The 14,272-nt window shown below is 66.7% G+C and overlaps 1 protein-coding gene across 1 annotated transcript in view; it reads left to right on the top strand.

Annotated features, from left to right (window-relative positions):
- Window positions 1-13,049, top strand: part of EMIHUDRAFT_349606 (putative histone H2A) — a gene marked incomplete at its 5' end in the record, with an annotated part of 42,515 nt that extends 29,466 nt beyond the window's left edge. Inside the window, 3 exons of the mRNA XM_005775328.1 lie at window positions 405-419; window positions 1,851-1,862; window positions 13,033-13,049. The remainder of the gene's footprint in view (window positions 1-404; window positions 420-1,850; window positions 1,863-13,032) is intronic.
- Window positions 13,050-14,272: the final 1,223 nt, after the last annotated feature.

Raw genomic sequence — 14,272 nt, 5'->3', positions numbered from 1 at the left:
CCTCGCGAGCCGTCCGCCGATCCTCCCTAATTAACTACTCATTAACTACCAATGAACTGCTAATGAACTACTAACTACTAATTAACGCCTCGCGAACCGCGCGCCGCTCCTCCCCGCTCCTCCCCGCATATCTCCCCATATCTCCCCATATCTCCCCATATCTCCGCATATCTCCCCATATCTCACGCCTCGCGAGCCGCGCGCCGCTCCTCGCCGCTCGCTGGCCGAGCGTACCGCCAGCCGACGATCAGCGCCTCCGTCTCGGCGCACACCACCCCCGGGTGAAACGCGCCTGGCGGAGGCTCCTCTTGCGCCTCCCCCCCCTCCCCCGCCGCTGCATCCCCCGCCGCTGCATCCCCCTCCACTGCATCCCCCGCTGCCGCATCCCCCGCCGCTGCATCCCCCGCCGCCGCATCCCCCTCCCCATCCCCCTCCCCCTCCGCCGCCGCTGCTGTCGCCGCCGCGTCGGCGGGCTGGCCCGCGGCGGCCGCCCTCTCGATCCAGGTGTACGCCTCCCTCGCCGCCTAGCGACAGCCCACAGAACGTTCCCAGACGTGTCCTAGAAGGTTCCCCAGACGTGTCCTGGCCGCCCTCTCGGGTCTGGGGTGACTCGAGCTGGGTGACGCCCACCCCTCGCCGCCTACACGCCCACACACCTCGCGCGCCATGTCTTTCGGCCATGTCTCTCGGCCATGTCTCGCCCCTCCCTCCCCCCCCACCCTCCCCCCCCCCCCCCTCTCCTCCGGCCCTCGGCCCCTCCTGCCTCTGTCTGCGAGCTGTCTGGGTGGTGCCTGGGAGGTGTCTGCGAGGTGTCTGTGAGGTGTCTGGGAGGTGTCTGTGAGGTGCCTGGGAGGTGTCTGGGAGGAGTCTGGGTGGTGCCTGGGAGGTGTCTGGGAGGAGTCTGGGTGGTGCCTGGGAGGTGTCTGTGAGGTGTCTGTGAGGTGTCTGGGAGGTGTCTGGGAGGTGTCTGTGAGGTGTCTGTGAGGTGTCTGGGTGGTGCCTGGGAGGTGTCTGGGAGGAGTCTGGGAGGTGTCTGGGAGGTGTCTGTGAGGTGTCTGTGAGGTGTCTGGGAGGTGTCTGGGAGGTGTCTGTGAGGTGTCTGGGAGGTGTCTGTGAGGTGTCTGGGAGGTGTCTGGGAGGTGTCTGGGAGGTGTCTACGAGGTGTCTGGGAGGTGTCTGGGAGGTGTCTGTGAGGTGTCTGGGAGGTGTCTGTGAGGTGTCTGGGAGGTGTCTGGGAGGTGTCGCCGGCCGCCTGCTCTTGCGAGAGAGCGTCGCACGCGTCGCCATCGCCCTGAGGAGGGAGGAGGGAGGAGGGAGGAGGGAGGAGGGAGGAGGGAGGGTGAGGAGGGAGGAGGGAGGAGGGAGGGTGAGGAGGGAGGGTGAGGAGGGAGGAAGGAAGGGCTCGTGAGCGTGGCGGGGGCGTGGCGTGCGCACGACTCCCGCGGCTGCCGCCCGGGCGTGGCTGGCGCCCGCTTGGAGGCGGAGGCGTGAAGGCCAGAGCGGCGTGATGTCGGCATCGGGACGCTGGGTGGGGGCGGGGCGGGAAGGGTGGTGGCGGGGAGGGTTTGGGCCTCGCCTGGCCGCACTCCTGCTGGAGGAGCGCGAGGCCGGGCACCTGCGGAGGGGGAAGCGGGGCGGGGCGGGGCGGGAGGGTGCAAACGTGGGCCGTTGCAAAGGGCCGCGAGAGGCGGGAGAATGGGTGCCGGCAGATGCGTGCTGGAGAGATGGTCTAGAAGTGTCGTGTCGTGATGATCTTACCTCGGGTGCCCGCGGCAGCTCGGCCGACGGATCGCTCATCCACACGGCGCCGGACCGGCACGCCAGCGGAGGCGGCGCGGCGACGCCGCCTCCGTCCCTCCGCCGCCGTTTGGGCAGTGAGAGAGGGCGCAGGCGGTCGACGGGAGGAGGATGTGTGGGGGTCTCGAGGCGTTGTGGGAGAGCTAGAGCCGCTCCGCTCGAGGTCGTCGCTCCTGCGGCGGCGGACGAGGGGACTCGTGAGTATTCGGAGGCGGCGCATCAGATCGTGGACACAAGGGGGCGCAATGGCGAAAGAGAAGGGCGCAGTTGAGCGAGAGCGGCTCACGGGATATGTGAAAGTGACATTCGGCAAGATGCGAGTATGGGGGGTGACCGGACACCTGATTGCCCGCCTGTACGCCAATCAGAACGCAAAGCACGGTGCACGCTTGCAGTGCCGCGGCTCTGCGCTTGCGGCGACGAGTCGGCGAGCCCTGCGGCTGCACGATCCGAACCAGAGGGCGCGACGAGCGGCGCGCGTCCGTCGGCGAAGGCGAGGCCGCCGGGCGGGCGGACGAGGAGGGCGGCGACGGCGGCCATGCTGCGCGGGCGGGCGAGTGGGCGCGAAGTCCCTCGGGGCGGCTTGCAGCGCGCCGCTGCAGGGGTTTGCCCTTCACCCGCACTCGAATCCCAGGGAAATTGGCCCTCCGGCGGCGAGAGAGGGGCACCACCACACAACCAACACAAGCAGACATGTCTGGACGCGGAAAGGGCGGCAAGGGCCTCGGCAAGGGCGGCGCGAAGCGCCACCGCAAGGTGCTGCGCGACAACATCCAGGGCATCACCAAGCCCGCCATCCGCCGCCTCGCGCGCCGCGGCGGCGTCAAGCGCATCTCGGGCCTCATCTACGAGGAGACGCGCGGCGTCCTCAAGGTGTTCCTCGAGAACGTGATCCGCGACGCGGTCACCTACACCGAGCACGCGCGCCGCAAGACCGTCACCGCCATGGACGTCGTCTACGCGCTCAAGCGCCAGGGCCGCACGCTCTACGGCTTCGGCGGCTAAACAACCGGCCACCACCCAATCCCCGGTGTTTCTAAACACCACCCTCCTCTCTCGGCTCTCGCGCCCTCTGCCTCGCGCGACACGGGTGGCTGCCCTTGTGTGGGCTCGGGTAGTTTTCCTTCCATTCGGGCGGAGTTATTTTTTTCTCGCTCCGCCCTGAGCCTGACCCCCGTCGCCTGTGTCTGAGTCTGAATATCTGTGAGAGGATGGCTCGATTTCGGCAAAGGGGAGTGATTTTTCTTTTTCGCACGAGGCGATAAAACTGTTTTTTGCATAGTTGTTAGTGGTAGGCCAAGAGGCAGGAAGCACTTCCTTTTCTTTATTCGGGCGGGCAAGAGTTCGGCGCTTGGGGGAGGCGCTCTCGAGCCCCCGCCCCAGACCTCAGCGGCTGCGCCGGCGGCTGCGCCGGGTCGTCGTCGGCGCGCGGGCCGCCAAAGGACGCCGCCTGAGCGCGAGGCCGCCTCGACGCCCGTGCACCGCGAGAGAGCCGTCCGCTGGCGGGCGCCGTGCGACACACCGCCCTCTCTGACATAGCCGCCGCGTCTCGACTCGGTGATGGCGCCCGCCGCGACCCTGCCCGCCACGCTGCTCGCCGACATCGCCGCCGCCGACCTCGCCTCGCTGCGCGCCCACCTCTCCGGCCGGCGGACGCGCGGCAGTCTCAACGCGCGGCTCGACACCGAGAAGCAGGACACGCTGCTGACTTGGGCGGCTCGTCACGGGAAGGCCGAGGCGGTGCGGCTGCTGCTCGAAGCCGGCGCGAGCGTCGGGGCGACGACGGGCGGCGGCGGTGGTGGCAGCGGCGGCGCGTCGGCGCTGCTCATCGCGTGCCTGAAGGGCCACCTCGAGATCGCGCGGCTGCTCCTCGAGGCCAGCGCGGCGGTCAACCAAGCCAACGCCAGAGGCGCCACGCCGCTGTACGTCGCGTGCCAGAACGGCCACCCCGAGGTCGCCCGGCTGCTCCTCGAGGCTGGCGCAGCGGTCAACCAAGCCAGGGATGACGGCGCGTCGGCGCTGCTCATGGCGTGCCAGAACGGCCACCTCGAGTGCGCCCGGCTGCTCCTCGAGGCCGGCGCGGCGATGGACCAAGCCAAGGAGGACGGCGCCACGCCGCTGTTCATGGCGTGCCAGGAGAGCCACCTCGAGTGCGCCCGGCTGCTTCTCGAGGCGGGCGCGGCGGTCAGCCAAGCCAAGGAGGATGGCGCAACGCCGCTGGTCATCGCGTGCTTCCAGGGCCACCTCGAGGTCGCCAAGCTCCTCTCCTCCTACGGCGCCTCCCGCGCCGCGGTGCCGCCCTTCGGCAGCACGCCCGAGGAGGTTGCAAACAGCCGCGGCCACGACGACCTCGCCGCCTGGCTGGTCGCCAGCCGCGGCTGGACGCCGCTCGCGCACCTTGAGACCCTCACCGCCGCCCGCGCGCTCTCCTTGCTGCGCAGCGGCGCAAGCCTGCACGAGGGCGAGCCGACGCCGCTGCAGCGCGCCGCGGGCGGCGAGGGCGAGGTGGCGGCGCTGATCCGGCGGGCGGCGGCGCCGTGGTCGCCGGCAAGCCACTCGCTCTTCCCCGCGGCGGCGCGCGCGCGGGCGGCGCTCCTCGTCGTCTCGCTCTACGAGATCCACGAGCGGCACCATCTCGACTCGGCAGGAAACACGAACGGCATCGCGGCGCGCGACTTTGTGGCGTGCGTGCTGCGCTTCGCGATCACGCGCGAGACGGAGTAAGGGGTAGCTGGGTACGTTCTGACTTCTGTCGTGTGGATTTTGCGGACCGCGATTTCTTTTTCCGTTACATTCCTTTTGATTCCTGCTTATTGTCTTTTTTTGCACGACCCTGGGGGATGCGCGCAGTGTTTTCTTTTTTCGCGCGGTTTGCCCGCGGCAGTCCTCCAGGCGCCTTGAGGGGAGTCGCCCAGCTCAGAAAAGCTGAAACGATGGTCTCCCGACTCGGCCCACATCCTCGCCGCTGCGTCCGCATGCCGCCAGGAGGTGGTTTTGCCAGGGAAGCGGGTGGCGCCACCCTTGGACCCGGCGGCGGGCGTGCAGGCCAGCACAGCAGCAGCATGTCGATCCGGCGCGTCAACCGCGTCAAAACGGTGGCGTCCGCGACCGCTTGTCAGTAGTCAGATTTCGTCCGGGTGCACCCGGACCCCCCCGGAGGGGCCCGGGAAGGGTCTAGCGGCCCTCCAGCGGCCCCCAACGCCCCCCCCGCGGCCCTGTTTTGGTAGTGTATCACTATGTTATGTCACTATCATACCCACGACCCAGGGTACCCGAGCGTTCCCGAGCAGCTACAAGGTCGAGCCGCTGGAATGCCTCCTCCAGTGGCACCCAGTCGCGCTCGAGGTACGGGAGGAGCTTCGCCTTGCAGCTGTAATACAGTTTCTCGAAGCAGGCTGCCCGAGCCTGCAGAATGGCACACTCGTGGCACTTGTCCTCGTGGGCGAGCTGAATCCCGTAAACGTCCCGCATATCATCGAATTGCGCCTCGTTCAGGCCGGCGTCGATCATCCGACGGGTCACCCGGCGTTCGAAGACGCTTTCCCGATCGCTGTCCGAAGACGCGTCGTCGGGACGGGAGTCGCTGGCAGGCAGGTCCTCGACCGCCGGCTCCTCCTCGACCGCGGGCTCCTCTGGCGTCGGCACGTCCTGCAACGTTCTGGAACGACAGCGAGAAGCGCCTCCGCGCCCGCCTGCCGCCGCTTGCACTTGCCCAACTCCTTGTCCACGCCGCTCGCGTGTGTCTCGAGCCGCTTGCCGTACACGACCGCCTGCTCGAGTCGCGCGCCCGCCAGCTCGCCGCGTAGGTCCCACACAAGGTACGCCAGCGCAGCCTTCTTCAGGTTCTTTATCTGGAGAGCCATCAGCGCGCCGCGCCGCTGCGACAAAAAGAGCGTGTTTACGGCAGCTTTCGCGGCGATGATGATGCCGTTGGTGACCTCGCCGACGATGCTGACCTCGTTGGAGGGTGCGGGGACGGGATGGTTGCCGAGGAGCATGGTCTCGAGGCGATTTAAGAGCGCGGTGGGCTCCAAGGCGAGCTGCGCCGAACTGGAGCGAGTCGGCCGCGCCCGAATTGCTGACGCCGCATCGGCGCCGGTCGAGTCCGACACGACCGCGGTCTTCTCCACCGGCTCGAGGTTCGCCATCCGCGGCGCTGCACCGCGGATTCGAACGGCTGCTCGCTCCTGCTCGGCGGCTGGCCAGTCAGCCGGGCGCTTCGAGAGGGCGGTCGCCGTCGGTGCACATCGACGATCATGGCGAGCGAGCAGCCCCGCAGTGAGTGGATGCAGCCCACCGGAGGTACTGTCTGAGGTGGGGCCCGGCGCGTGAGGCTCGTCGGCGTCCGCCATCACCGCCTGCGGCCACTGCAGAGTCGGCCAAACCAGGCTCGATTTTGGCCATTTGGCACGGCCCTTGCGGACTCTTCACAGCTGGGTCCCGGTGCACCCGGGTCTCTGCAACCCCACACCGCGCGTTTCGCGGCGGGCGATGAAAAGCGCACGCGACATCCATGCACACACTTTGGGGGTGGCCCTAACTAAGTCCTACTCCTCTACCTACAGGAATCCCTACAGCTCAGGTCAAAAGCCACTCGGGAGAGAGAAGGATCTAAGGAACGCGTGGGGGAGAATTGGGAGTGTGAATACCCCTACTCGTGTATACCTACCTAGAAGAGATGTCCCACAGTTGGGTGGTACTGTCCGATGTAGTCGATCGAGATGCCTTGTAGCTTGTTCCAGAGGGATGTGTCCTTGGACTCGATTCACTCCTTCCCGCTGTACACTGTAGTCGGCCCCGTGAACCTTCACGGGACTGCTGTGAGAGCCCCTGTGTGAAGAGTGGTATAAGGGGTTGGACTCGATTGGACGGCGTGAGTCCTTCATCGTTGTCGCTCGACAGCGTGTCCCTTTGTTATGTTTGCGGGGTGCAAGTGCCGGTGCCGGTGCCAGTGCAAAATCAACCGAAGAAGCTCGCTGAAGCAGCCGGCCGACATCGAGGCGCGACTCAAATTTTGCATGGTCGCTTTCAGTCTCTGCTTGGCGGGACTCGTGAATGCCGAGGGCCGGGACCTCGTGGGCGACGCCGCGGGATCGGACATTGTCCAGCGCCGCATGCTCGTCCAATCGGGACCGCCGCCGTCTGTCGCTGCCTACGTCGACCTTTCGCTGCCGCTCGTGAACGCGGCGGGCTACAACACCCACCCGGACGCCGTCGCTTTGAGCGCGGCCACCGACGCGATTGGCCCTTCAGGCATCGGCTTTAAAGGTTACGTCGTCCTCAAGGGCACTGAGGTCGTCGCCGAGCGGTACGACGTCGGTGACGCAACGTCGACGTACCAAATCTTCTCGTGCACGAAATCTTGGGCGGCAACGATGATCGGCGAACTCTTGTACGCCGGACAGCTCACGCTCTCCACAAAGCTCGAGGACATCTTCACGACGCTCAACTGGGACACAGTGAACGGAGGCGCAAAGAAGCGGCTGATAACCGTCGAGCAGCTCCTCACGATGTCGAGCGGCCTGACGGAGCCTATCTGCGGCTTGGGCGGTGCGACCGCGACGCTGGTGGCGACGCTCAACCAGGGCTTTGTCATCGACGAGCAGGTAGGCTCCTTCCAGTACGTCTGCACGCAGAAGATCCTTGCGTGGATCATCTACGAAAAGAGCGGCCTCACGCCGATGGAATTCGGACTGAGCTCGCTGTTTCCCGCGCTCGGCGTGTCCGCCGGTGAGTTCACGTGGCCCATCGACGCCGGGACACTTCAGAACACGGAGACAGACCTCCATATGACGCCGCGCCACCTGGCCAAGTTGGTGCTGCTCTTCCGGCAGCAGGGGCTCGCTGCGCCCGACGGCCCCCGCCTCCTCTCCACGACGTTCGTACAGACGGCGATGCGCAGCCACTGGTCTAGCCCCTGGTACTACAGCAGGGCGGAGTGCAGTGCGTTCTCGGCGCCTAGTGCACAGGGCTATGGTTACAGGTTCCAGCTCTACAACCCGGATTGGGTGTGCGCTCTCGGCGCCTTCGGCCGCTACGCGTGCTACTCGCCGACTCTCGACATCTCTCTCGCTCCGCCGCCCCCGGCGCCGCCGCCGTCCCTCACGCCGTCGCCGCCGCCTCCTCCCGCCTCGCCGTCGCCGCCGCCTCCGGACATGGTGTTAACGGACATGGTGACGGCCCCCTAGAATCAAGGGCCAGTCCACCAACACGACCAGCTGCTTCGCGTGCGAGACAGATTCCTTATTGCAGGTCTTAATGTTTACATATTTAAGAGCATAACAACTTGTAGAGGGTGTGGGCCGTGAGCTCAGAGTTGAGGAAAGGGGACGCGACCCACTTCGCCACAGACGCGGTCGCGGAGACGGCCCCGCGCCTCACCGCTATGACAGCGGCACGGCCGCAGCTCGTGTGCAACACTCCGGACCCTCCGCTGCGAGGGGACAACATACATGGACATCTCTACTCAACATCGGAAGATCCTTGGACTGTAGATGCCTTTTAATTAGAGATCTCATAAGTGGCAAATCTCCTGCCAAGAGCAGCAGTAGATTGAAGAACTAGTGGAGGCAAATCTTCTCCGGTGTAGATGCTCGAGAGGCGAGTCTGAGATGTCGAGTTGGTGCGTGCAGTCGCTTGAGATCTTGCGACAGAGGTGGAGATTCTGACTTCGCGCCAAAAGGCGCCTAGAGATCGTGTGGGCCGACTGGAGATTGCAAAATGGCGCGAAAAGAGGGTGTGGAGATCCTTTTGCTATGTGAATGAATCCATAGCGCATCTCCTTGAAGGTTTGAGCCCCCTTCCTCCCCCGGGCCCCCGAATCGAGATTGGAGATTGGAGATGCATGGAGATCGGAGATCTGACTGAATCCGGCCTAAGATGACGACGTTGGAGATTGGAGATTGAAGATGGAGATCGGAGATCTGACTGGATCCGGCCCAAGATGTAGCGACGCTGGAGATTGGAGAGTACTGGAGAGATGGAGATCGGAGCCCCCCCAGCCCGTGGTGTCTCATCCTTTTTTTGTTTTGTTTCTAGATAAAGGTTCTGTGCGCGGACGGCCCGGGGGGAGCCTGCGGCGCCATTTTAATCTGCGCTCCTCTTTATGGCCTGCGGCGCCTGGCTTGAGCTTGGAAGTGTAAAAACGAGTCCGCCAGGGCGGTCTGCAAACACGGAGCGCGCTGCGCGGCGCGCGCGGTCTACGCCGAACTGGGGCTCTGGGGGCGGTATCGTGGTTCACGCTGCCAACTCGGCAAACAAGTTCGCCGTAGAAGACCGCGCGCGCAGCCAGGCTCCCCGGGCCGTCCGCGCACAGACCACAGTAACCCTTTTAAAAAACATCTATCACACACTACTAGGGGGTGGGGGAGCTCCGAACTCCGATCTCCCCATCTCCAATACTCTCCAATCCACAGCGTCGTCATCTTAGGCCGGGGATCCAGTCAGATCTCCGATCTCCATCTTCAATCTCCAATCTCCAACGTCGTCATCTTAGGCCGGATTCAGTCAGATCTCCGATCTCCATCTCCAATCTCCAATCTCCAATCTCGATTCGGGGGCCCGGCCGGGGGAGGAGGGGGGCTCAAACCTTCAAGGAGATGCAATTTGGATTCATTCACACCGACCATCTCTCTCTCCGATCTCCAACCTTCTACTCGGCCACTGTCGCCGCCGGCAGCAATCTACGACCTCCATTGTCAATCTTCGATCTCACATCTGGGGCGGACGGCTGGGCGCTAGGATCTACAATCTGCGATCTCCATCTCCTATCTCCACATTTTGGCCCGTGTTGCTGCTCAGCGATCCACAATCTCAATCTTCGATCTTTAGTCTTGAATGGGGAACCGGACAGGAGGGATCTTCTACTGGCGAGACTTGGAGCGTGACAAATTTCTTTTCCTGATCGCCACACCTCCTCGAAGAGCTTCTACAGCGCGATGCAGCGCCTTGCCGTCCGCAGGCTCTCCTCGGCGGTGTCGTCCGGCCGACCCGGAGCCCGCCGCGCAGCGGCGGATGAGATGGCCGACGCCGCGGCGGCGATGGAGGATAAGAAGGGCAGCTGGCAGAAGCTGATGGGCGGCGTTGTCAACGCCGTTCGCCCAGCCTGCGCCGCGCTTCACCCTGTGCTGCAGCCGCTGCTCGACGCGCCCGCTCAGCGTCGTGTGGAGGCGGCGGTCAACATCGAGGACCTCCGCGTGGCGGCCAAGGCGCGCGCCCACGCGATGGTCTTTGGGTACCTCAAGTCGGGCGCCGACGAGGAGCGGTGAGCGAGCGACTCCCGAGCACACTCTCCGCCGCGCCACGACACCGGCGCTCGCTTCGCTCTGATCGCCACACTGCGTCCGCCGGTCCGTCCGTAGGGCGCTGCGCCGCTCGGTCGCCGCGTACAACGACGTCGAGCTGCGGCACGCTTGCCTTCACGGGATCGGGCACGCAGACCTCGACCTCTCGACCCGGATTCTGGGCGTGGAGGCGGCGCTCCCCTTCTTCATCACGTCGTGCGCCGGGCAGCGCATGTTCCACGCCGAGGGGGAGGCGCACGCGGACTCACTCGCTCACTCGCTCGCGCTCTCAAACTCACCACCACCATCACCACCACCACCACCACCACAGCCACCTCCGCTGCCGCCGCCGCCGCCGCCGCCGCCGCCGCCGCCGCCGCCGCCGCCGCCGCCGCCGCCGCCGCCGCCGCCGCCTCCACCGGCTCCGTCTCCACCGCCGCCTCCTCCCTGCAGGTGGCGACGGCCAAGGCGGCGCGCAAGCACGGTTTGATGATGGCTCTCTCGCAGCTGACGACCTCCACCTTCGAGGAGGTGGCCACCTCCTCCCACCCGGCGGCAAGGCTGCGGCTACGCACGGCGCCTCGTCACGCGGCCACTGCTGTGAACAGGTGACTGCGGCGCACCCGGGCGACGAGCCCGGCACCGGCGGCGCGAAGTGCCTGCAGCTCTACGTGTGGCGCGCGCGCCTTGCCTAGACACTTCCTAGACACTTCGGACATACCTTTCCAAGTAGACCGTTCCAAGAAGAAGTCATCCTCACTCATGGGTCATCGAGTCACAGGCGCGACCGGGTGCTGCTCAAGGAGGTGCTGGACCGCGCAAAGGCGGCCGGTTTCACGTCGCTCGCGCTGACGGCGGACTTCTCGTGGGCGAGAGGAAGCCGAGATGCGGCCGAGATGCAGCCGAGATGAAGCCGAGATGAAGCCGAGATGAAGCTGGAGAGAAGCGGCTGAGGGATCCCACGTCCATGTCCACTACACGCCCGCGACACGCCCACGCCACGCCCACGCCACGCCCACGCCACGCCCACGCCACGCCAGGTTGGCAATCGTGAGGAGGACACGCGGACCGGCTTCACGGTCCCGCCAAACTACTCCTTCCGCCAGACCGTCGACGCGCTCAAGGCGCAGATCGGACGAGATCGGACGAGATCGGACGAGATCGCACGAGATCGGACGAGATCGCACGAGATCGGACGAGATCGCACGAGATCACACACACGATCACACGAGATCGCACGAGATCGGACGAGATCCGCCGAGATCCGCCGAGATCCGCCGAGGCCAGCCGAGGGTTTGCCCGTGGCGTAGGCGCCGGCGCTAGGAGGTGTGTAAGACTGCCTGACTGGCTGACTGACGGTAGGCGCCGGCGTGGACATTCGACTTCATGTCTCGCGTGCCGTATGGGTACAAGGCGCGCGTCGGCTGCACCTCGGCAGCACGTCCGCCACACCTCGGCAGCACGTCTGCCGCCTCTCGTTGCATCTCGTTCGCACCTCGGCCACACCTCGGCAGCACGTCCGCCTCACCTCGGCCGTGCGCGCGCAAGGCGGTGCCGGGCGCGGACTTCGCGGCAGAGTCCCTCGTCGACTTCATCGCGAGCCAGGCGAGACACTTCCTAGACCCCTCCTAGACCCTTCCTAGAGTCCCTCGTCGACTTCATCGCGAGCCAGGCGAGACAGATGCGGCCGAGAGAGTGCAGAACACGTCCCGCTGCCTCTCCACCTCGTCTCGTGTCTGCTCGTTTGCTGCCCGCTCACTCTCCCTCTCCCTCTCGGCCACAGATGAAGCCCGAGTTCAACTGGAAGGCGCTGCCGGCCGGGGAGTTGCTCGCGAGGTTGCAACCTCGGCCCGATCTCGGAGGATCTCGGCCGTAGGATGCGGAGTGGTTGTGCAGCGAGTGGGGCGACACCGGCCCGTCTGGCCACCGGCTCGAGGGACTCGCGTCCGGGACACGTCCAGGACACGCCCCGGACATTGCCCCACAGGCCCGGTGGCGCTCAAGGGGGTCGCTCGCACCACGGACGCCAAGCGCGCGATCGACACGGGCTTCCAGGCCATCTGGGTGTCGAACCACGGCGAGACGGAGCCGAGATGGAGCCGAAATGCGCCGAGATGCGACGAGATGCGCCGAGATGCGCCGAGATGCGCCGAGATGCGCCGAGATGCGCCAAGGGGTGGCCAGTGGTCGTCGTCGTCCAAAGTACGGCGGGTGGCGGCCGGCTCACCACGCGTACCGAGTGCGGCGCTCGACGTGTCACGGTTGCGGCAGGCGGGCGGCAGCTGGAGGACTCCGTGGCGACCATCGACTCGCTGCCGGTGACACCGCGAGCAGAGGGCGGCCCGAGGCTGGCGCTCGTGACACGTCCATGACGCGTCCACGCCTCGCCGGCAACAGGAGATCCGCGAGGCGGTTGGCGAGGGCACCGAGGTGATCCTGGACGGCGGCGTGCGGCGAGGCGTCTCGCGCCCCCGAGATGCAGCCGAGACCCGTCCCGAGATGCGGCCGAGATGCAGCCGAGGAGATGCGGCCGAGATGCAGCCGAAGAGGAGCGGCTCCCGTTCGGGCGCGACACGGTTGCCTTGAGAGGCTATCGCGCTCGCCTCAGGCATCGACGTTGTCAAGGCGCTCGCTCGCGGCGCCGACTCCGTCGCGATCGGGCGCGCGCTTGCCCGCAGACGGCCTCTGCCGTTTGAAATCTCCGTCACCTCCCCCCTCCTGCGAGAGCAGGCGCGCCTACCTCTTTGGGCTGGCGGCGGGCGGCCAGCGCGGCGTCGAGAAGGCGATCGAGCTGCTCACGCGCGACGTCTACCTCGCCATGGGCGCGCCCTCCCCCGCCCCTGGCCACCTCCGCCCTCGCCCCCCTCCCTTCTCCAGGGATGCCAATCATTAGCCCCCCGACCCCCCCCATAGCCCCCCCCGCCCTCCCCCCCCCCGCCCCCCCCCCCCCCAACGCCCCCCCCCTCCCTCCCGGCCCGCCCCCGTCCCCCTCCCCCCCCCCCCCCCCCTCCCCCCCCCCCCCCCAGCCCCCCCCCCCCCCCCTCCCCCCCGCCCCCCCCCCCCCCCCCCCCACCCCCCACCCCCCCCCTCCCCCCCGGCCCCCCGACCCCCCCCCCCCCCCCCCCCCTCACCCCCCCCCCCCCCCCTCCCCACCCCCCCCCCCCCCCCCGCCCCCCCCGGGCCCTTTTTGGCCCCCCCCCCCCCCCCCCACGGTTGCCCCCTTCCTCCACCGCTGTCCCTGCACCAGCCTTCACTGCCCCATCCCTCGCCGCCCCAAGCGCGTTTCACTGCCCACTCGCACGCACCGCAACCCCCCCCGCCCCCACCCCGTCCCAGGCCTCCTCGGCTGCCGCACCGTCGCGGAGCTCAAGCAGAAGGCGCCGGAGATCCTCGTCGTCAACGGGGCGTCGGCGCGCATGTCGGCGGGCGCCGTCCTCCAGCCCGAGCTGCGCGCGGCGAGCGGCGGCAAGTAGGTCGCCGCCGCTCGTGCTGCAGGGAGGTGGGGCGCCCGGTGCCGGAGGCGGGCAGATGTCGCGCCCCGCTCCCCGAACCCATGTTGAGAGAGAAGGGCGGCGCAGAGACTCGACCTGGCGGCTGGCCTTGGTGCGCGCGGGCGCGGGCTCTCCTCAGCCCGCACGCCGGTGGATCTTTCGGCGATGAGTCGAGACGACACGCGTGTGAGAGAATCGGAAGTAGAATCGCAGAGAAGAGGGAGGCGCGCACTGGCGGCGAGGCGGTGGGAGATCGCGAAGCACTCTTCTATCGGTCGGGTCCTGCGGGGGGTCCTGCGCTTGACGTGAGAGACGTGCATATGTTGTCGACTCGAGGTTGTCGAGGTAAAGGGGGTTAAATTATTAAAATCCATTGGCACTGTAAAAATGTGCGGTCTCTCTCCGGGATAAGAGGCACGAGGAGCGGGCGGCGACCTCAACCGACTACTGGGCTGGGTTTTCCTTAGGCATTGTGGGGTTGGCACTCCCATCGACCCTCATGACCTCCTGCGGTCTCTGAGATGGACACCAGTGGGTGTGGGACCACAGCCAGGATACACTCGAAGGCTGGGTAAGCAGTAGAGGTCGATACTCGACGCGTCCCACATGGTCTGTGTCGCTGTCGGCACGCTGTCGAGCGACACCGGTGGCAGTGCCACCCAGGAGTGGTCGGGCGGTCTCCCGTCATGAAAGAGCCACCAT

Source organism: Emiliania huxleyi (assembly GCF_000372725.1).
Source record: "Emiliania huxleyi CCMP1516 unplaced genomic scaffold EMIHUscaffold_3, whole genome shotgun sequence".
NCBI classification, from domain to species: Eukaryota; Haptophyta; order Isochrysidales; family Noelaerhabdaceae; genus Emiliania; species Emiliania huxleyi.
Note: the sequence above shows the minus strand (reverse complement) of the source record. Positions and strands in the feature narration are given on the sequence as shown.